General features: G+C 40.6%; 1 protein-coding gene and 1 long non-coding RNA gene across 2 annotated transcripts in view; both read right to left on the reverse strand.

Annotated features, from left to right (window-relative positions):
- STK39 (serine/threonine kinase 39) overlaps nt 1-22,165 on the reverse strand; it is a 300,756-nt gene that overhangs the window by 135,894 nt on the left and 142,697 nt on the right. The gene's annotated exons all lie outside the window — the stretch shown is intronic.
- LOC134759603 (uncharacterized) overlaps nt 1-22,165 on the reverse strand; it is a 40,509-nt gene continuing 18,344 nt past the window's right edge. The window contains exon 2 of the long non-coding RNA XR_010136048.1: nt 1-22,165. This exon is cut by the window's right edge and continues 8,894 nt beyond it. This is a non-coding gene — a long non-coding RNA (uncharacterized LOC134759603).

Here is a 22,165-nt window from a genome sequence, read left to right on the forward strand (position 1 = left end):
TTCTCCTTTTTTTTTTTTTTTTTTTAAGCTAAGAAGCTTTTGTCAATCCTCCCAATTGGAATTTTGCCTATACCTCTATGTCATTCTACTTTGTGTTAAACTGGACATATAACATATCAAACTGTATACTCCTTCAGGGCAGACAGCTTGTTTTAGCCATTTTTAAAAAATCACTTCTTACTTCATTTGGTCAACAAAGTTTTATTGACTACATTCATCTACCAAGTTCTAGACCAAAGATGAATAAAACAAAATCTTACACCTTGGAGTAGTTCACAGTCCAGACAGACATTTAAGCTAGAAATTTTTTTTAAAAGACATAAATACTATAAAAAAGATACAAATCATGGGAATCTGCAGAAGAGAGGATGACTATCAAGGGACAGTATGGAAGGGCAGCTGCTAGAGCATTAGCCCAGCATGCAGAGAAAGCAAAAACTTAGCACATTCTACTGACTCATGTAATGTGGCTGGGTCACAAGATACTGGGGTCTAGGGGGTTGGTTTAAGAAAATGGCTAAGAGCAAGGCTGGAAAAGTTGTGTAAAGAATCTTGTACAATCAGAAAGGCAGATTCAAAGGCCTATAGGAGGCAAGCAGAAAATGCAAAGGAAAAGCTGGCTAAGTGAGGACTTGGGTGACCTGAGGAGCACCTGTCCCACCATAAGAAGGCACCCAGCATTGACTGATGGCTGCCACATGGAGACAGCCCCAGCATAGCCAGATCTTCTGATTCTTCTAGAGAAGTGGATAATTTGCATTTTTATGTGAATGCTCTTGACTTATTTTAATGTTAACATATCAAGTTAAAAAAAACTTTCTCTGTGCAGCCTAAAAATTAATGTCTTTGGGACAAATTTGGCCTGTGAGTTCACACCCCTGTTGTACACCAGTCAGAGGCTTAGAATTCAGACAATGGGAAAACATGGAAAGCTTTCAGGTGGACATGGTGGGGGCAAGGGAGAATGAGCAAATCTGGATTTCTGAAAGCAGAGCAGAGCATGTGCTAGGACTTGAGGATAACAAAGGCCTGAAAGAAATCAGCATGTTAATCATTCCTGTCACTACTGACATGTAACATATCACCCCAAAACTCAATGACTTAAAGCAACAATTAGCCCTATGACAATCAGACTTGCTTCCAAGATGGCTGACAGCAAGCACGAGAGACCCCGAGTCAGGACAAGCCCTTTCTGAATGCCTGACACATAGCAACAGTGTGAGATAATGAAACGACTGTTGTTGTTTTAAGAAGGCTGTCAGTGAGGGCTTAAAAAAAAGTGAGGGAAATGTTCCTGGAAGCTAGAGGAAAGGAGGACCCTGTTGTGCAGTGACAGAGAGTTTAGCAACACTGACATCTACGGTGAAGTGGGAAGCAGAAATGCACCTAATGAATTCAATGATCTAGCTAAAAAGATTTCCAGGCAGCCACTTAAAGTGACACCTGGGTTCTGCTCACTGCCTATGATAAGATGTGAGCAGAGAGAGATGAGCTAAAGAATAAACTGTTAAATATAAACCTGTTTCTCATTCCCAATCTCTCCACACGTCAAACAATTCTCGAGCCAAGAAATGGTTTCAGAGCAAAAATCAAACCCAGGGTGAAACTGTACAACCTTTTAAGAATTCAGAAAGATCTAAGGTGGTGCCTTGTAGACACCTTCAAATGTATCTAACGCCTTCTGAGGATCTTAATAGCTTGTGTTGCAGAACCTCTGCATTAAGTAACAGGGATTCCAAGAATCACAGAGCACTGCCCCTTAGCTGTCTCACAGGGAACCCATGGTAGGCAAAGCATCTTGTGGTCATGGATCTTCGCTAATGGAGTGGATCCAACAAGATTCACAGAAAACCCACTACCTTTCTTGATATCGTACTACAAAATACTGCCAGGTTAGACAAAAAGGAACAGAATACAAAATAAAAAGAGGCCTTCAGATCTTAAACTTTTGCTGGCAGGAAGCAGTCTGAGTAGGCTCCTTAGCTGCAAATACTGACTCTTTCTTGTGGAAAAAGAAGGATGACTTAAAGAACAGAACTTGAGAGGGGAGCCAAGAGCCTTAGAAAACAGCAAAACTGGACAGAGCCCTGATCAAGGAGCTGGCCACCCACGCCTGGCTAGACTCCAGAACTGCCATGGACCTATGTGCTCCCGTTTTCCCCTTTTTGGGCAAATCTTTAAGATGTGTGTCCTCCTGCCGCATCCTGAGTGTATGTGCAGCAGATATTTGTCTCTTTAGTTCACAGGCTTTAAGACTGAAAAATCAAGGAGTGTACCCATGGCACCAGTCCTGAGGAGCCTCCTCTGCACCCAGATCTGATTTAGAGGACAAGGTCATGATTTTGAGCCTAAGCCTGGAGCTGCCACAGGATGAAACTTTTGGAGAGTCTTAAAAGCTCAAGAGCATATTTTAGACAGGGAAGAGATGTAAGTTGTTGTGGCCAGAGGGTAGACAGTGAGCAAATTGTTTTTTCCAAAGATGCCCATGACAATATCTCCTGCCCCACATGTCCAAGAATCTTGTCACTTCACTACCAACAGACAGAGTCCAATGCCCTCTCCTTGAATCTGGGTGGATTTGTGTCTTACCTATAACCAACAGAAATGAGGCAGAAGTGAGGGAAGGTCAGAAAAGGTGATGCAGCATCTATCTTGCTCACTGGAATACTCGCGGTTGAAGTCTTTAGGTGTCATGTAAGCATTCCAACTGCCTTCAGACCCCTGTGCTGTGAGGTAGCCCAGACTAGCCCCCAGGTGACCTGACCATCTGATGCAGCGGCATGACACTAGAAGCTGAACAGCCTGAATCCCTGACCCACAGAAACTGGGAGACTTACTAAAGGACTGCTGCTGTCTTCAGCCATTTGGTCTAGGGTGATTTGTTACACAGAAATGGATGATCAGGATAACGATGGTGACGAGGGATTTACTGAATGTGTTTTCATTTTGTATACTTTGTGATTCTTTGAAAATTAATAGGTCATATTTGGCAGCCCTTGTCATACCAGATAACAGACTCTACCACGCACTTTAAGTCATGTTTTCTAATTGGGTATACTCCAGGCCTATGAACATTCAGATTTTAATTTATACTTACAAAGTATCTCCATCTGACTATGTTATTATACACTAAAATTTACCAAGAGGAAAAATGCCCATTTCTATTAATCATAGGCAAGTGGCAAGAGCCAAATCTTGGACCTTTTAGTCAGTGATTCCCATTAACATTTTTTTTTTGACTTCTTGGAATTTAAAGCTCTACCAGTTCTGCTAAAATTAGGCATTCCCTTTTTCTATAATGTAAAGGAATAGAACAAAAGAATGAGGATATGAAAAAGTTCTATAGGCAATTAGAAAAAAATTCTAGAGAAACAAAGACTTTATAATTTAATAATGATAATTAAAAATACTCAGCTAGTTTGGTGAAAGACACATTTATAGCAACTTCCTTATAATGCCTGATATTTTCTAATGGGAAGAGAAGCAAATCTGACAAACGTTGCTCTTCAGATAATGAGAATGGAATATTGTAACTTTGGAAACCCAACATGAAAGGGCAATGTCTTGAAAGAGAATGTTCTGGAAGTTGGAAGGGAACTATTCTGAGGAGGCAGCACAAAGCACAGAGAAGCAATTAGATTTCTCATTCTGCGTCAGTCCTATCAAACCTCCAATATGGCATTTCCCCAAGTGAGGGCAACAAAGAACAATGGCAACAGCTAAGAGCCACAAAAGCAGAATCCAATTTTGCAACTATTGTCTTTGAAAACTAAAGCTCCTGCTGGAAAGGGTGCCAAGCTGATCTGTAACTTTAGCTAATAAAGAGAACAACAGGAACACTCTGTCCTGGTAAGACAAATAGCACAGAAGAGAAAACACACATCATGTAAGACCAAAGGAAAATGCAGAAACCAAATGTTTGGCTCCAGAGCAGAGTCAAGGTTGCTTAGGATACAGCAATAAGTTAAGAGTTAGCTTACCTGCAGAAGAAAGAGGGGTGGTGAAGAGAAAGAGAGGCACATAGCCAACCAAATGTGGCTCCAGGCAGGGCTGGAACCAGAAGATTTCTGACAAGCAACAGAGAAGCACACTGCGATGGTCAGTTTTAGTTATCAGCTTGGCTGTGCTACTGCCCACAGTTACTCCCTCCAACACTAAGCTAGGCATTGCTGTGGTAGACGTGATTAAGTCCGTAAATGACTTTAAGTAAAGGGAAATTATCCTTGATAATCTGGGTGGGCCTGATTCAATATGTGGAAAAGCTTTCAGAGCTGAGCTAAGGCTTCTCTGAAGAAATTCCATCTGGGGACAACAGCTTTAGCTGTGCCCTAGAGCTCCAGCTTGCTCTTCCTGACAGCCTACCCTGGGAATATTAGGCTTGCCTAGACCGCCCCCATAATCAAGTAAGCCAAGTCCTTGCAATATATCTCTTTATAGGTCTCTCCTACTGGTTCTGTTTCGCCTGTTGAAGACTGACTGATACACTAAAATCCAGCAGCCTCGCTATCGGTATTTATAAACAAAAGGCAAATTAGCTAGCAGAAGAGCAATACCCCCATAATAGAATATGTTAATGTCTCTAAGTGAAATACTAAGAGAAATTGAACTGAAAAGACAATAAAATGAAAACTAAGATGATATGAATTACCATAACTTAACAGAGACTAAATTCTTACCTTACAAAGACACCTGAAATAAAGATCAGGGGTTAGCTACTGGTTAAACATCATTTATGTTAGGTCTAAGAAATATAATCGACACCACCACCTTGGAAAACCTTCTGTCAAGAACTATCTCTGCTTAGGGATTAATGACCCGAGAAAAAACCTGGAAAGACACTCAAATGCATTGATTTTTGTGGAATGGAAACTCCATTCAGACTCACAAGATGTAATATAGAAAATATTCCTAATATTCTAATTTCACTAAGATATCTGATTTTTTTTCAACATACAAATGTATGCAAACATTTCAGAATAACTTTTAAATGTCACTACCAAGGGGGTTCCTTCATAAAAATTATTACTAACTGCCCTAAAGATACATTTGGTCTATTACTCAGCTTACAGTTCCTGGATAAATGGCAGCAATAGGCTCTCTGAAAAAGTAGGTCAATACCTAGTCAATTTTCAGTGTGGTCTCCATTATCAAGGACCAAGTCAAGTCTATCACCTGCATAGAGAGAGATATATATGATATGCCTCTTCCATGTGAAAAAGGAGGCACAGAAATCAGTTACTATCCTGTCCCCCAGCAGCAGAACTTCACAGTTCCTCACTGTTTATCAGAGTGTGAGTTTCAAATAGAAGCATGTTTTTATTCTTCCTGGTTAGAAAATTAATTCAAATCCATATTATGGAATAGTATGTAGCCAGTAACAAGTATCAGAGACCACCAAAATATAACACGTAGAAAAGGCTAATAGAGAACAGCATCCACCACCGTGTAAAAGAAAATGAGGAGAGGCACACATACACATTTCTAGATATGTTCGTATATGCACGTAGCATTTCAGGAAGCATTTACAGGATGTAGTAATGCCTACCGGGTTGGAAGCAGGACTTTTTCACCATGTTGTACACTTCAAGGAGGCCCAATAAATAACCCTCTCTCCTCCTATCACTAAACTAATTTAGAAATCAGACCAGTAAGCATAAAAGGACCAAAAATCACCCTTATTATTTATAAACGTGATATCTGAGATTGTGGCTTAAACACTGAGTAAACAGCCTTTCTTTCTCAGATGAGGAACTGATCTCCAGATTTCAAAGAGACTTCCCTAGGGCTCCCCAGGGATGTTAATCAGCACATTCCTCCCTCACACCGGTGGTCCTCAGTGACCAATGGCACCTCCCTGGGTGAGCAGGCCAGCTCCAGGAGAAAGTGAGGAAGAAGGGGTGGGGCCACATTTTTGTGTCTGATTTTTCCCTCCAAATTCACTAATCAGGTAAGTTCCTAGGCAAAGAGTGTCCTAGAATGTTTTGCTAAAGGAACATCAGGAGTGGAAAAGCAACATTCTCCCTGACTTCTTCGCCCAGTAAAGGTTTTGCATCATTTGAATTTTTATCATTATGAGTTACAATGTCAGTCAAAACAGAAGTATCTAAAAATTAAAAACATACTTCTTTTAAAAAACACAAACAACATGGAAGCAGATAAAACAGAAAGTATAAGTAACCACTTCCCGTTTCTAAACAAGGTACAAAGATGTGACTTTCAATGGAAAGATAAGTTGCCTAGTAACTTTTCAAGAACTAAAAAATGAAAAATATTTCTAAAACCTTAACATGACAATATGGTCAAATCAAGAATGTCAACTTATTTTCACCTGCATTTATTGCAATACATGTAACAACTTAGGATTTCTAACATTTTTAATAGATGTATTCTTTGAGACAGTTTCGCTCTTGTTGCCCAGGCTGGAGGGCAATGGCGCAATCTCGGCTCACCGCAACCTCTGCCTCCCAGGTCCTAGCAATTCTCCTGCCTCAGTCTCCCGAGTAGCTGGGATTACAGGCGCCCGCCACCACGCCCAGCTAACTTTGTATTTTTAGCAGAGATGGGGTTTCTCCATGTTGGGTCAGGCTGGTCTCGAACTCCTGACCTCAGGTGATCCACCTGCCTTGTCCTCCCAAAGTGCTGGGATTATAGGCATGAGCCACCGCGCCTGGTCTAATATTTTATTTTTATGCAACAAATTCTGGAATGAAGACTCACTGTTATAATAAGCTATTTGGTTCGGTCAATGAAACTGCCATTAAGTTTTTGAATGCATAGTAATGTAAAGATATGAGTTCATGTTTATTAATACTCTGCTTTTCCATTCCTCTCAGAGGTAGCTGAGTTTGTGTTCTTCTACATTCTGTCTACAGAATAATGGATACTGTTGTTTTTGTTAAGGTGGCATTTGCTACAAAATTCCAAAGATATTGAGATAATGTTCTAGCATATAAGAAAATTTGGAAGTGGGAAAGCATGTGCCCCAAAAGTAAGATGCAGTTACATCTGTTCTGTGTCCCTACATTTAAAGTATCCTGCATTTAGTAGGGACCAAACATACATTTGTTGAATGAATGAATGAATGAATGAATGAATGAATGAATAGCAATTTTCTGCTCCCTGAAGAAGGTCTTGCCGGAGCAAAGCTGCATCACAAAGAAACTTCTCCCCATCTTCCCCCATGCTTTCCCTTTAGAGAGGGATGTCAGGAGCTAATTACATCATATCCTAGAACTGTTGAAGGGATATGAAGAAAAAGAAAAGAGGATTCCATTAGTTTCTGAAACCCTTTAGTTCCCCAGACCCAACATAACTGAAACTTGGGCAGTCAACAGAAAACCTTGCTCTGAAACTGTTCACCTCTGCGAAATGGCACTCAACACAGACCAGACACTATTAGTGCACAACAGGTACTGCAGAAATATTAGTTGAACAAGTCAATGAATAAATACCCTAGGCTAAAACGTAAGACACAGGAACATTCTGGGCGAAGAGTCTCACCCTGAGACTCAAAGGCATTTTACCATGTCCTCAGAAAACAACCATCTTTTGCCATCACTGGCCTTTTCGCTGTGGGGATGTGGTTAATAGTGATGAGTATAGGGAGGCTGAGGGGCTTAATTTATTCCATCTGCTTAAGCAAAGCAGCAGCTGGTGTCAAGAAAACTCTGGGCCTTCCTCTAAGTATCTTGAAGATCCTGCGAGGAAAAGCATGGTTCTAAACGCCAAATAATGACAGAGCTGATGATCAAAATAGATGGGCCCATCTGCCTCTGAGATGACATATTAACATCCTATCATGCTGGGAATAATTCAAAGAAGCAAACAGACCCGTGTTGGTTCACTAAAATAATTTTCCCCTTGTAATCAACTCATTTCACTATCATGCTGTCTGCAAAGGGCAGAGACTTCAGATGTGAGGTTAGAAACACAAACAGGTGCGCGCGCACACACACACACACACACACACACACACACACACACACACAATACAGCACAGACTTACACTCTGGGTTGAAAGACTGAAGGGTCTGATTCCAGCACAAGTTTAAATTGATAGGAAAGAAGAGCCAGTGACTGCATCACAAGGTCCCTATGCAGAAACATGCCTCACATTTAAACTTCTACTCTCTCCAACTCCATCTCTACAGCTCACTTCACCCAAGTTATCTTCTCATGTCTCTCTCATTCAAAAATCACAAAAATATAAGGAGACAAGGAATCCCCTGAATTCCCATTTCCACTGGAGGCTAGAGCCTCTGAGGGAGATGAGATAGGAACTGCCAGAAAGCTGCCCCAAGTCCTGGTGGGACAGTGTTGTCATCACACAAACTGTTTAGCTGTGGTGTCAGATTCCTCAGTTATTGGGTCAGAAAGGCAGAAAGATTATCACCCTATGTGCAGAAAGACTGACAGGTGTGACACACTGACATTATGTGTCAAAATGAGAGAGAAACAGACCTTCAACTTTCTCTTCTTCCTGGCTACTATATTCATTTTTGTTACTTTTTAATGGAAATGTTCATAAATGCATAAGGTGAAAACAGTATAACAAACCTCTTTTACTCACCTTCAACATTATGAACATTTTGCCAATCTGATTTTATCTATACATTCCAACTCTTTGGCTTCAGTATTTTTAAACTAAATCCCAAACAACATATCATTTTACCTGTAAATACTTCAGTATGCTTCTCTGATAAGGACATTTAAAAACATGATCACAATATCATTTTCCCAGAGAACAAAATCACCAATAATTCCTTAGAATCTAATATCAGTCTATGTTCAATTTTGTCCTACCGTCTCAAAAATGACTTTTTCAGTTTACGTATTCAAAACAGGATCCCCCAAAATCCAAATGTGGTCCACACTCTGAAATCTATAACCATTGTTGTCAGGGTCTCTCTTAGAGCCATTATATCCACTTAAACAAGCTCTGATTTAGATGCTGCTGTTTCAGCCAAAAGGACAGAGTAGGAACGTCAGTGTTTTCCTATTGCTAACAGAAAACACCATCTTCACAGGGATCAGACACCTGTTCCTTACATCATCAGGACAATTCTCAGTCCTCAAGGAAAGCAATGATGGAAGCTCCACTGTAAAAATGCTCCATACAGGAGTTTTATTTCAGGGGCAATGTCTCAACTGTGATCGAATTCAATACTGAAAAGGGCCATAAATTCTATCTTGTTAATTCATTTCATACTAACAGGAGACTGCTAGAGCAGCAAAATAAATAACACAGGTTTACCTGTAAATGGTTCTCAAAGACTATGTATTCTAATTCATCTATTTTCCTAACAAGGGCCAGCCACCGATTTTAAAAACAAACAAGAAATAACATAGTTGTATATGTATATTCTCACACAGTGAATAAAGATAAAATACCGTTTAAAAAATTCAAGCTTCAGAATCCATGATAAGATAGAGGAGAACAGGTATTGAGAAAAACTGAGTTTCACAAGTAACCCAGGTCACACTGCAGGACCTAAGCTTCTTTATCTAAGGATCTAATCCTCTCATCACATCTGCTCATCGTTAGTAAAACTAAGTATTATATTTGAGCACCATCATTTTTTTTCTTTTTCTGCCTAATCCCAATAAGAGTCCAATGGCCGCATTGTAGATGGCTAAGAGCAGAAGGGCAAAAAGGCACTCAGAAAATTTAGAACATGGAAGAGAATCAGTTCTTGAGTCAAGAGGCTGTGTGCAGGCTACACACTCCCAGGGTACAGAATCTTTTGTACACAATGTTCTCAGCTGTCACTCCTGTGGTTGGACACACATGTTTCTCTCTCCAGGCCACACTCTCCTGTGATTTGCAGACATGCATATTGGTCTCCTGTGCATCTCCCCCTGGAAGCCCTGCAAGAATCTCTCGCTCAACACATTCAGAATGTTCAGCATCTTTCCCAGGAAATGTTTCCTCCCATCTTCCAAACAGTCTCTAAGTCAGAAAGCAGGGAGTCAGTCTGAGCTTTTCCGTAAAGCTCTCCTTATCCTTCACCATCTTCTCAAACTCCCATTCCCATGAAAACCTTTCAAGACCTAAGCTGTACTAGTCCATTCTCGTACTGCTATGAAGAAATACCCGAGACTGGGTAATTTATAAATAAAAAGAGGTTTAATGGACTCGCAGTTTCACATGGCTGGGGAGGCCTCACAATCATGGCAGAAGGCGCAGGAGGAGCTAAAGCAACATCTGACATGGCAACAGGCACATGAGAATGTACAGGAGAACTGCCCTTTATAAAACCATCAGATCTCATGAGAGTCATTCACTGTCACAAGAACAGCACGGGAAAACCCACCCCCATGATTCAACTACCTCCCACTGGGTCCCTCCCATGACACGTGGGGATTATGGGAGCTACAATTTAAGATGAGATTTGGGTGGGGACACAGCCAAATCATAAGTCATGTCAACTCTGCCTCCTAAATATCTCTTCTACCTATTCTCTGTCTGCTCTGCCTTTGTTCCGACCTATCCTCACTTGCACAGCAAAGTCTGCCAACTACCAGTCCACCAACCTGACCTCTGCTTCCAGTCTTATCCCTCTAAACCACAACACACTGCCACACTGCTGCCTCAGAGCTCTTTCTAAAGGCAAACTCGTCGCTGCATGTCTCTGCTGAAATTCTTATCACAGTTCCTGATTTGTGAGTGGTGGGGGGAAAGCCCAAGCTCCTCATCAAGACACAGAGACACTTTTTGCTCTGGCTCCTGCCCACTTCTGCGTATCTTCCCTCTATTTCAATCACACAAACAATTACTCTCCAACACACTTGCAAGTACTTGCCCATGCCGGTCCCTCCACCTGAGATGGGCCTCCTTGCCTCTAGGGAAGGAAGACTACCGCATATCTTACACAGGACAACTATAGGACCAAGTCCTTCACAGGGTCCTCCCTAGCCCTCCCCAGCATGCTGTGTGCCATTCCAACCCAGCATTCATCCTGATGCTCAGTGGTTGTTTCTGGGCCAAGCCCTCCCCTGATCTGTGGGGGCCACTACCCTCCCAGTCATCCAGGCTTAAATTCACACTGTCAACTTTCATTCTTCTCTTGGGTTACTTACAGAGTAAGAGCGAGTCTTATCTCTGTAGCCTCGACACGGTCCTGGTACTTGATATATGAACAATAAATGTGCACCAAATGAAAAGCTGTCTTTGCGCATTTTCAATATTTTTCTCCGCCTCCACACTGAGCTTTTGAGGAGACACATGTCTCCACTGACCTCAGAAACCTCTGCACATCCCAAGCTATGTGTGTCTTCCTGCCCTTTACAACCAAACTTTGAAAAATCACTCACTTGCACTTCTTCATTCCTTCACTCATTCATTCTAACCGTCCAGCTTTTTCTCTTACTGTGAAAAACGAGCTAAAGCCAATGTCCTTTTGTAAGTCCTCATTTTCCTTCACCTCTCTGCAGCATTCAGAACTGCTGACCACCTTCACCTTCCTGGTTCCTGGGACAGCACTTTCTTTTCCTCCTCTCATAGTTCTCTGCATCCTCCATTTGTTCCTGTAATTGTTTCCCCAGGACTCCCCAGGGCTCCTTTGTTCTCTCTGTCATGTCCTCCGTGGCAATCTTATCACATGGCTTCCACAATCACCTCCATCGAGAAGACACCTTCAAATGGAAATCCCAATGGAACTTCAAACTCAAATGCATCCTAATGAACTCCTAATCTTCCCTCCAAAACAGGCCCCTTCCAGTTCCCACCAGTTTCAGAAAAGGTACTACCATCCTCCTATGCATATAGCCTCAAACCCTTCCAGTTGTCTTTCCCCCTTCTGTTTTGCCTTCCATGTCCAATCACTTACTAGGCTATGCCAAGTCTAGCACTTCAATGTCACTTGTCCCCTGTCCTATGCCTCTGCCACAGTTCTAGTTCAGACCCCCATCACCTCAGGCCTAGATGTCTTTAACAGCTTCTTCCAGTCTGACCTCCTCCTTCAGACTGTCTTCTACTGTTCACTCCTGAGCCAACTTCTACAGTTGCTTCTCTGTTTACAAGGCACCTGTCATGGGCTCCTTACAGCTCACAGTACCGCATCCCAACCCCATGACTTAAGATCTAAGGCTTCCACATTCTGGACTCGATCTAGCTTTACAACCTCACTTCCTACTGCATTTTTTCACGCAAGCTTTATTCTAGCCCAGTTCTCAAATATGCCTGATCATAAAATTCACCTAGGTCATGTGTTAAAAATGCAGATTTCTGAGTTCTACCCAACACTCACTAAAGCAAGACCTCCAAAGAGGTCTAAAGAATAATCTTCAATTCTCTGATTCAATGATCTACAATTAGTCTCCCAGAATACTTTTTTTCCTCTTCAATCACAAATAAAATTGTGGCATTGAAGAGGAAAAAAAGGAAGAAAAGAACACTCAAATCCCCACTATCATCAAAAGCTTGTGCTGAATCTGCTAGCCACTCATCTTTCTTTAATCACCAAACTTCCTCAAAAATCACCTATGACCTTCCTATATACACAAATGTCTACCAAGATGAAGACTACGCTTTACTTTTCTTTTGTTAAAAGAAAAATCCCCAATTATGTTGACAATGAAATAAGAAAATCAATTTAGAATCTGGGACTAAGGATCTTAAATCAATAAGTGTTACTTTCCCAAGAAAAATAACTGAAGCAGAAACCTTAATATCCATATGTCTATTGCATTTTTAAAAGCATTAATTATAATATCTATATAATTGTTAAACATAGGGTTACAGTGTTCAGGTTCATGTAGTTTTATATTTTCATACCACACACACAAATATATGTTTTTGTAACCTAACTGCATTACCTATTTTAAGTTACATTGGCTGAGATTTTCTTCAATTTAAAATTGATTTGTGTTTATTACAGAGAATTTAGAAAATAAAGACTAGAACAAGGATGTGATTAGAATCCTTCCACTGGGTGACAGTACAGCACAGTGTTTACCAACAAAAGGCCTCTGCATCAGACTTTGACACTAAGTTCCAACCTGACCACCTGCTAGTCGTCATAACTTAACCACAAAGTCTCAGTCTCTTCACCTGTAACACAGAGTGATAATACCTACCTCATCAGGTTATTATGCAGATAAATGAGATCATGTGGGTGAAACAGTTAGTCCAGTACCCACAACTTAGTATGCGTTCAATAATTGCTGATTTGTACTGAATTCTACCCTGGAAAAACAAAACCCAGGTGTCTCCTCAGCTTCAAAAATTCTCAGGGAATGAGAATGTCCTACATCCAAGTATGTGGAATTTAAAAACCTGCTGTGGACCTATCTATTTTCTTAGAAATATGCAGCTGAATATAAGCATTTTTGGATATTTGAGATCATTATGTACACTGATGATAAGTGAATATGGATGAAGACATCAGGTCACAATTTTTCCCTAAGCTCTCCATACAGGAAGAAAAGTGTAGCATTCAGGTTATAATGGTATAACGAGATTTAAAGTATTAATGATATAATGTCTGAGTTAAAGATAAACTTCCTTATGAGACTTGTTCCATATTTATATTCTGAATTATACTGTTATAAATAGATAGGCTAAATCAATAAGCATAAGGGAAAAAAAACAACCTTTCAATAGGTATAAATGTGCCCAAAATACCATAGGGGAGAGAGAAGAAAACGCTATTAACTTACTGTTCTATGGCCCTTTCTTAACACATACTACTACAGGTCCTTCTCCTACTAAACTTCATTTCCTAGCACAACCCAGGGTTAAAGTTGGCAAGTACCACCAAGTATACCGCTTTTACCAACACTCTGAAACAACTCAGGCAATACACCACACTTGGAGATGACTTCTTTGAAAATGCCAGAGTTCTACTACATCATGGCTGTTTCTTAGTCACTCAAATCCTTTAATATTTCAGACAGATGTGGGATGTAAAGTGCCCCTTCTGCAAATGCACAGTTGACTGTATTTGTTCATGTATTCATTTTACCAAGTCTTAGGCATTGCCACACCTTTTCATGGAGGAGCCCACCTCATTTAGGTTCTACAGGGGAGGACTTTATCTGACTTGCTTATCTCTGAATCCCCAGCACTTGGTTCACTAACTGGCACATTCCAGGTGTTCAACTGAGACTAGTGGAATGGCTGGGCATGGTGGTTCACACCTGTAATCCCAGTACTTTGGGAGGATGAGGCAGGAGAATGGCTTGAGGCCAGCAGATTGAGACACACCTGAGCAACACAGCCAGCCCTCATCTCCCCCCACACCCCCTCCCACACACATAATCAGCCGTGCATGATGGTGCATGCCTGTAGTCCCAGTTACTCAGGATGCTCAGGTGGGAGGATCCCTTGAGGCCAGGAGTGCATGCTTCAGTGTGCTATGATCATGCCACTGCATTCCAGCCTGGGTGACAGAGCAAAATCCTGTCTCAAAAAAAAAAAAAAAAAAAGAAGAAGACGAAGAAGACTAGTGGAATAAATGGATGCAACTGTTACATGCTTGAATTTATCCAAGTATGTCATGTGATTCTGTTATAGAACATTTGACTGAATCACAGTCTTTAAAGGAACTAAAGGTAAAAATATTTAGCACTTATTAAATACTTCCTGTGCGCTTTTAATTTTACAAGAGCCACACAAATAGGTATTACAGATAGAGTCTGTAAAACAGAGTCTAATAGAAGCTAAATGATTTTCTAGAAGCCTCATAGCAAACGAACACTAACCCTTTCTTAGAAATCATATGGGGTAAGTGAAACAACTGTGTAAAACAATAGTAAGTAATCACTAGGTTTACTCTTCTTTATCTTTCTTCTTTAGTCAAATATGCAACCTGGAATAGTGCCTAGCATATTTTCAGCACCCAATAAATATTTGAGGATTTTTAAAATCAAGTGCACATGTACTTTTAATAATCAAATATCTGTTGCATGGGAATGGGGTGAGAGAAGACAATTGCAAGTGCCCATTTCCTCCTTCAAGGTCAGCACAATCGTTTTATACTAGCATCCTTTACTTCCCTCTAAAGGAAGATTAGAAATCTGTATCACAAGGTGGTTTTATACCTATTGCACTTTACCATATGCTACCCTGGCCAGCTTCTTACAGCAACAAAAGAGCGGCCCCACTGCCTCCCAGATGCTGAACGTGATCGGTTAATGCACCATGTATGCCTGACTGGGATACCGTCAAAGCCACAATGTCAAGTACAGCCCAATAAGCATCAGGGACACCCTATTGACAGGGGCTGCTTTGTCCTGCCTCTCCCACACCTCCATCTGAACTGTGCTATTCCCTGCTTTTATTTTCTGCTCCCATTTTTGCCATCTGCAGCTGACTGTTGTCACTCTGCTACCAAACTCTGGGGCTCCTTTCCTCCTTTCTTTTCCTGTCTCCTCTTCCTAACATTACCTTTATGTCAAAAAGTGACTGCATAAGATTGTGTTTTTCAAAATAATAAAAAAAAGATATCCCATCTCACACACTCTTCCAACAATGTATTAATATCATTGACATTCTACTACTGATGGATAGAATCTATTGTTCCCTCCCCGCCAATCTGGAGAAGCCTGTAACAACACCAGAAGTGGAGCTACGTGGCTTCCAAAGCTCCGTCATACCAGGCCATAGAGCATTGCCTGGTCTCCTTAGGAAGCTCACTCTCGGAATCCAGTGACTACACTGTAAGGAGGCGAGATCATGTGGAGAGGTCAGGTGTGGGCGTCCAGCTGACATCTCAGTTGAGGTCCCAGCAAATGGCTGTCTACAATTGCCTCCAGCCATGTGAGTGGCAAGCCTTAAGAAGCCACCAGTCACTCGTAGGTACAACGCCATGAGAGAGCCCATGCAAAGGCTGCCCAGCTCAGCCCAGTCAAGCCCCAGAACCAAGAGAAACAATAATAAAATGGCTGTTGCTGAGCTAAGCCACTAAGTGATGGGGTGATTTGTTATGCAGCAATAGATAATGATCATCAATAGTGATCTAACACATCAGAGTGTTTCTTAACATCTAGAGAGTGAAATCACCAATCCAAACGCAAAAGGGGTTGTTAAGTTGAAAAGTTAACTTCTTTGTTAGCTTTTTATTAATGTTGATTACCAAGTGGCTACTTTTATGGTCCCAAGAAGAGTCCTATGGCTTCATTCCCTAACTACTTCTAAGAAGAGAAAGCTATTCTGGAAACCTGGGTATTCCTGACATCTAATTATCAGAAAGCTTAAATTTTACCATAGTATTTGTCAATAACCTCAGCTGTACCTGTAGGGGACTAAACTTTTGACAATGTAAGTTAAACATACATGTTTTTCAGGTTGTGACAATTCATACATTTCTTAACACCAGTCTAGAGAAAATTAATATAATTCAAGTTATACAAAATCTTGTCAGTTTCACTTAATTGAGAATACCAGGTTGATACTGACCTTCAAAATTTCTTCACGTCACAATAATTCGGCAATGCCCATGTGCAGTGAACAAAAAAGCATGTTTTTAGCAGCATAACAAAAACATACCAGAAAAAAACCATAATAGGAGACCCAAATTTCACTTCATAGCAACGATGCAATTTCAAAAAGTTATGCCAGGCTTGCTACTGAGAAAACTCAAGAGACAAGAGTCTCCATTGCTTTTGAAATGGAGACTCATCTGTCCAGCCTATTTCAAGTGGAAAAATTTGAAAGTCAAAGGGCCAAAGACAGGCCACATGGGGAAAAAAGGAAAAAAGCAAAATGCCTGGGTAATTCTTAGATGGGCTAATAAGTATGTCAAAAGTCAACAGCAGGCAGGGCCACGAATCAATTTTTCATACAGTTTATCATGGCTAATTACAAGTTTTGCAGACTATTTCAACGTTTATATTGCACTCACAATTGGGAAACCTGAAAATCATTACAGCAGAAAGGCTCAAGACCAAAGGAAGGCCAACCAAAGTCAAAACGATTGAGGGTCACATTAGAAAAAAAAGTAGACGCCTTGCCAGCCTTTGTAACTGTGCTGCTGGGGGAGAGCGTGCAGATTTAGACTGCAGGGGATCTGGGTTCTAGTTCAGCCAAAGGTAACCACATGATCAGGATATGTCATTTTACCTCTCTGAGCCTCAGTTTCTTCATTTATTTATTTAGTTAGTTAGTTAGTTTTAAAGATGAGGCCTGGGCTATGTTACCCAGGCTGGTCTCGAACTCCTGGGCTCAAGTGATACTCCCGCCATGGCGTCCCAAAGTGTAGGGATTACAGGTGTGAGTCACCTCACTCAGCCTTTTCGTTTGTCTAATTAAACTAAAGAGCTTCTGCATGGGAAAAGAAACTAGCATCAGAGTGAATAGGCAACCTACAGAATGAGAGAAAATTTTTGCAATCTATCCATCTGACAAAGGGTTAATATCCAGAATCTACAAAAAACTTAATGCTGGAGAGGATGTGGAGAAATAGGAACGCTTTTATACTGTTGGTGAGAATGTAAATTAGTTAAAGCATTGTGGAAGACAGTGTGGTGATTCCTCGAGGATCTAGAACCAGAAATACAATTTCACCTAGCAATCCCATTACTGGGTATATACCCAAAGGATTATAAATCATACTACTATAAAGACACATGCACACATATGTTTATTGTGGCACTATTCACAATAGCAAAGACTTGGAACCAACCCAAATGCCCATCAATGATAGACTGGATAAAGAAAATGTGGCACATATACACCATGGAATACTATGCAGCCATAAAAAGGAATGAGTTCATGTCCTTTGTAGTGACATAGATGAAGCTGGAAATCACCAATCTCAGTAAACTAACACAGGAACAGAAAACCAAACACTGCAGGTTCTCACTCATAAGTGGGAGTTGAACAATGAGAACACATGGACATAGGGAGGGGAACATCACACACCAGGGCTTGTCAGGGGGTTGGGGGCAAGGGGAGGGATAGCATTAGGAGAAATACCTAATGTAGATGATGGGTTGATGGGTGCAGCAAACCACCATGGCACGTGTATACCTATGTAACAGATCTGCACGTTCTGCACATGTATCCCAGAACTTAAAGTATAATAAAAAGAAAAAGAAAAAGCCTACATTTGAGAGCTTACTTGGTATACTATTTACTGCACTACACTAAGAACTGTGCTATGCTTTTAAAAAATATATACATTGGCCAGGCGCTGTGGCTCACACCTGTAATCCCAGCACTTTGGGAGGACGAGGCAGGTGGATCACTTGAGGCCAAGAGTTCAAGACCAGACTGGCCAACATGATGAAACCCCATCTCTACTAAACATACAAAAAGTAGCCAGGCATGGTGGCGTGTACCTATAGTCCCAGCTACTCTGGAGGCTGGAACACAATAATTGCTTGAACCTGGGAGGCAGAGGCTGCAGGGGGCCGAGATCATGCCACTGCACTCCAGCCTGGGCAACCGAGCAAGACTCTGTCTCAAAAAAAAAAAAATTAAAATTAAATATAGACATTTTAGTTGAGATATAATCCACCGTAAAACTCAACTATGTAAAATGGGAATGTCAACTGTTAGTATATTCACGGAGTTGTGCAACCATCACCACAATCAATTTTAGAACATTGCTGTCACCCCAAAAAGAAACTCCTATCCCCATTAGCAGTTATTCCCCTATTTCCCCCTACCCACCAGCCCTAGGCAACCACTAATCTACTTCTATCTCTATGGATTTGCCTGTTTTGGGTATTTCATATAAACGGAATCATCCAATATGGGTCTTTCTTTCCATTAGTTGATGACAGTTGGGTTGTGCCCACTTTGGGCTACTATGGATAATACTGCCTTGAACATTCATGTACACTTTTGTTTTTTTAATGGACATACCTTCTCATTTCTCTTCCATTTGTACCTAGAAGTGGAATTTCTGGGCCATATGCTAACCTTCTCAGGAAATGCCAGACTGTTTTCCAAAGTGGCTGCACCATTTTATACTGCCACCAGCATGGGAGGGTTCCAGTTCCTCCACATCCTCAGCAACACTTGCTATTGTCCATCTTTTTTATTAGTTCCATCCTAGCGGGTATGAGGTAGTATCCTGTTGTGATTTTCATTTGCATTTCCCTCCCTTGCATTATCTTATGAGGTAAAAACCAATCCGTATTCCTGTTTGGTATATAAGGAAACTGGATTGGAAAGGTTCAGTGACTGATTAAAGATGAAAGTCATATGCAGATTCTGTACTCTCCAGAGCCCATTTCAATGTACAACTACAAGGTCTCACAAATTCTGAGAAGGCTGTACAAGCCAGCCCTTCAAGATTCTTCCAGCTATGACATTCTGGGACCATGAATTTATACTGTTTAAAAATCTTTTCTCAGCCAGGTGTGGTGGCTCACGCCTGTAATCTCAGCACTTTGGGAGGCAGAGGTGGGCAGATCACAAGGTAAGGAGATCGAGACCATCCTGGCTAACATGGTGAAACCCCATCTCTACTAAAAATACAAAAAAAATTAGTCTGTGTGCTGGTGGGCGCCTGTAGTCCCAGCTACTCGGGAGGCTGAGGCAGGAAAATGGCATGAACCTGGGAGGCGGAGCTTGCAGTGAGCCAAGATCGCACCACTGCACTCCAGCCTGGGCGACAGAGCGAGAATTCGTCTCAAAAAAAAAAAAAAAAATCTCTTCTCTGGGTGAATTTTCTCTTTGGATTCAATATGAGGACTATTTGGACTCCTTCTGTGTAGGTTTGTGTTCCAATCACAGGGATGATGAGGCTACATCCCTGTCACACTGGCTCAGGGTCACATCTGAGGTCTACCTTGAGCAAGTATACTGAACTTAATATTTTGGCTGCACCAGAAAAAATCACCCATATTCAACCATTCTGGACTGCTGGTGATGACAATTTCATGTTTCATGTGTATTTTGTAAACTAATCTCACTCCTGGCTTTCTATTTACTTTCTTATCCTTATGTTCCTTTACCTTCCTTTTTGCATTTATCAAATAAATTTTACCCAGCTACACTGTTTGCATCTTTGTAAGCCATCTCAAATCTTTTCTGAAATAGAGTAGTAAAGAAATAAACACATCAAAATGTTTTCAAGTAGGCTTCAAAATAGCCCACAGCTGTGGACCCTTTCATCAGACTGTGTATTTTCCTAAGCAAACTATTCTCCAAGAAACAGAAAACATTGCCCTTCTTTGTACCTTAGTAGGAGGGGAAATGCTTTTATAATATTCTAAATTACACAAGCATTCCAACATAATTTGTGGAAAGAGAAAGATAGTTAGGGCCCAGCAGGATAAAGGAAGAAAGCAATGATTCTTTGCACATTCATGAATACATGGAAAGGTTATTTCTCTTAGACTATCTCTTTAACATTTTTTTTTCTTTTATATATGTGTAAGATTTCTCAACACTTTTTGATGGCTGAGCGGTGGTACCGGAGGCTATGAACACCAATTTGAATTTGACAGCTTCCTAAGAAAAAGGCTCAACATTTCTGTAAACTTTCTTCTCTTTCATAATTACTTATTTAGATCTCACAATCTGTGTATCCACACTTTAAAACAGTTCTTTCATTTCTAAGACTTTAACTTATCTAAAGAGTTAGGCACTAATGCCAGAAGTTGTATTCACTCAGACAGAAAACTATAAACCACAAATGTCAATCAGTTCAGCACCGGTTGAACTATGGTATGTGCATAGAAACAGCTACCATATAGCCATTAAGAATTATATAAAACCACACCAGCAGACATGGGGAAAGGTCTAAGAAAAGCAAGGTACCCAATAGTCAGAATAGTATAAGGTCATGTGTAAAACTGTGCACACCTATCTGGGGATATATATGTATATACATTCATAAAGAGATGGCTGAAAGGATGTGTAATGAAACACTAAGAGTAATTATTCCTGGATGGCAGTATTTGAAGGAATATTTACATATCTGAGCACTTTTATTTACCAATTGATTTCTTCTCATAATAACTATTATTTTTACAAGAATAAATCTATTTTCCTCTAATCATTAGGAAAAAAATCCCACAACATGCAAAACACTGGCCTAGTCATCAAGCAGGAACTCACAATGAGAAAAAGACATTGCCAAAGAAACCATTATTGCAAGTAGTATAAGATTGTCAGTGAGTACAGTGTGAATACACCACAAAAATTCAGAAAAGAAAAGCAACAGGAACTGTGAAGGTGTGAGCCCATAGGGGGAGTTACATGTGTGTATGTATGAGTGTGTGTTCACCTGCACATGCTTAGGGGTGGGTAGGATAGAAGGTATAGAACGGAATGGAACGAAAGAATATTTTCAGAAAATGAGTGTAGGGGTAAAAATCTACATCATGTTTTCCAGGGCCACTAATTAGGGCTTAATTGTAGCTGAAGCTTACCATTCTGATTGGTGAGTAGTAAGAGATGAGGGCTTTAAAAACCATGACATTCTGGAAGACAATTTGCCAGTATCTACCCAAATTACAAATGTATATACCCTTTGACCTTGCATTTCCAGTTTGAAAAAGCTAAACACATGCAAAATGACACACACACAAGAACAATTAATGAAGCGATGTTTGTAATTGCTAACATTTGGAAACACCTAGATGTCCAACAAGGGACAGATAAAATAAATTATAGCATATCCTACCCAGTAGTACATTAGGTAGTAATAAAAATGAAAGAGGAAATCATGTACAGATGTGGAAATATAATCAGTGGAAAAAAAGCAAGACAAAGAACTGCACAGCTCATTACCTTTTGGAGTTAAAATGAATAAATACTAAGACTGTGTGTTCATATTTGAGCAGATAAACAACATGTGAGAACAATTTCAAAAAGGTGATCCTAACAGTGGTTAGGCAGGTTGAATTTTCAAAGCACTTCTTTTTTTATAACCTCTAGTTTTTGCCTGAAAGTTTGTTAGTATGAGAATGAAAGAGAACTCAGTCCACCATACTCAGTCTGACGAACTTCACTGCTTCTCCACACTCTCCTCCAACCTAATCTTCACTGGGAACAAAAGGCCTGTGCTCTCTTAGGGACAAAATAACTCAATCATCAACAAACTGAGAACCAGCTCCAGACCATGCAGGTAACTGGAAGTCATTTGATAAAACAACAAAGTCTGTAGATCAGAAACCATCTGAAAGGCAGGCCCCCCTGTTTCAGGGGACCCACTTCAGAAAATTCCCACAGTGTGATGTTATCTAATTGGCATAGGAAGAAAGG

The sequence above is a fragment of the Pongo abelii genome, chromosome 11 (genome assembly GCF_028885655.2).
Source record: "Pongo abelii isolate AG06213 chromosome 11, NHGRI_mPonAbe1-v2.0_pri, whole genome shotgun sequence".
In the NCBI taxonomy this organism is placed as follows: Eukaryota; Metazoa; Chordata; class Mammalia; order Primates; family Hominidae; genus Pongo; species Pongo abelii.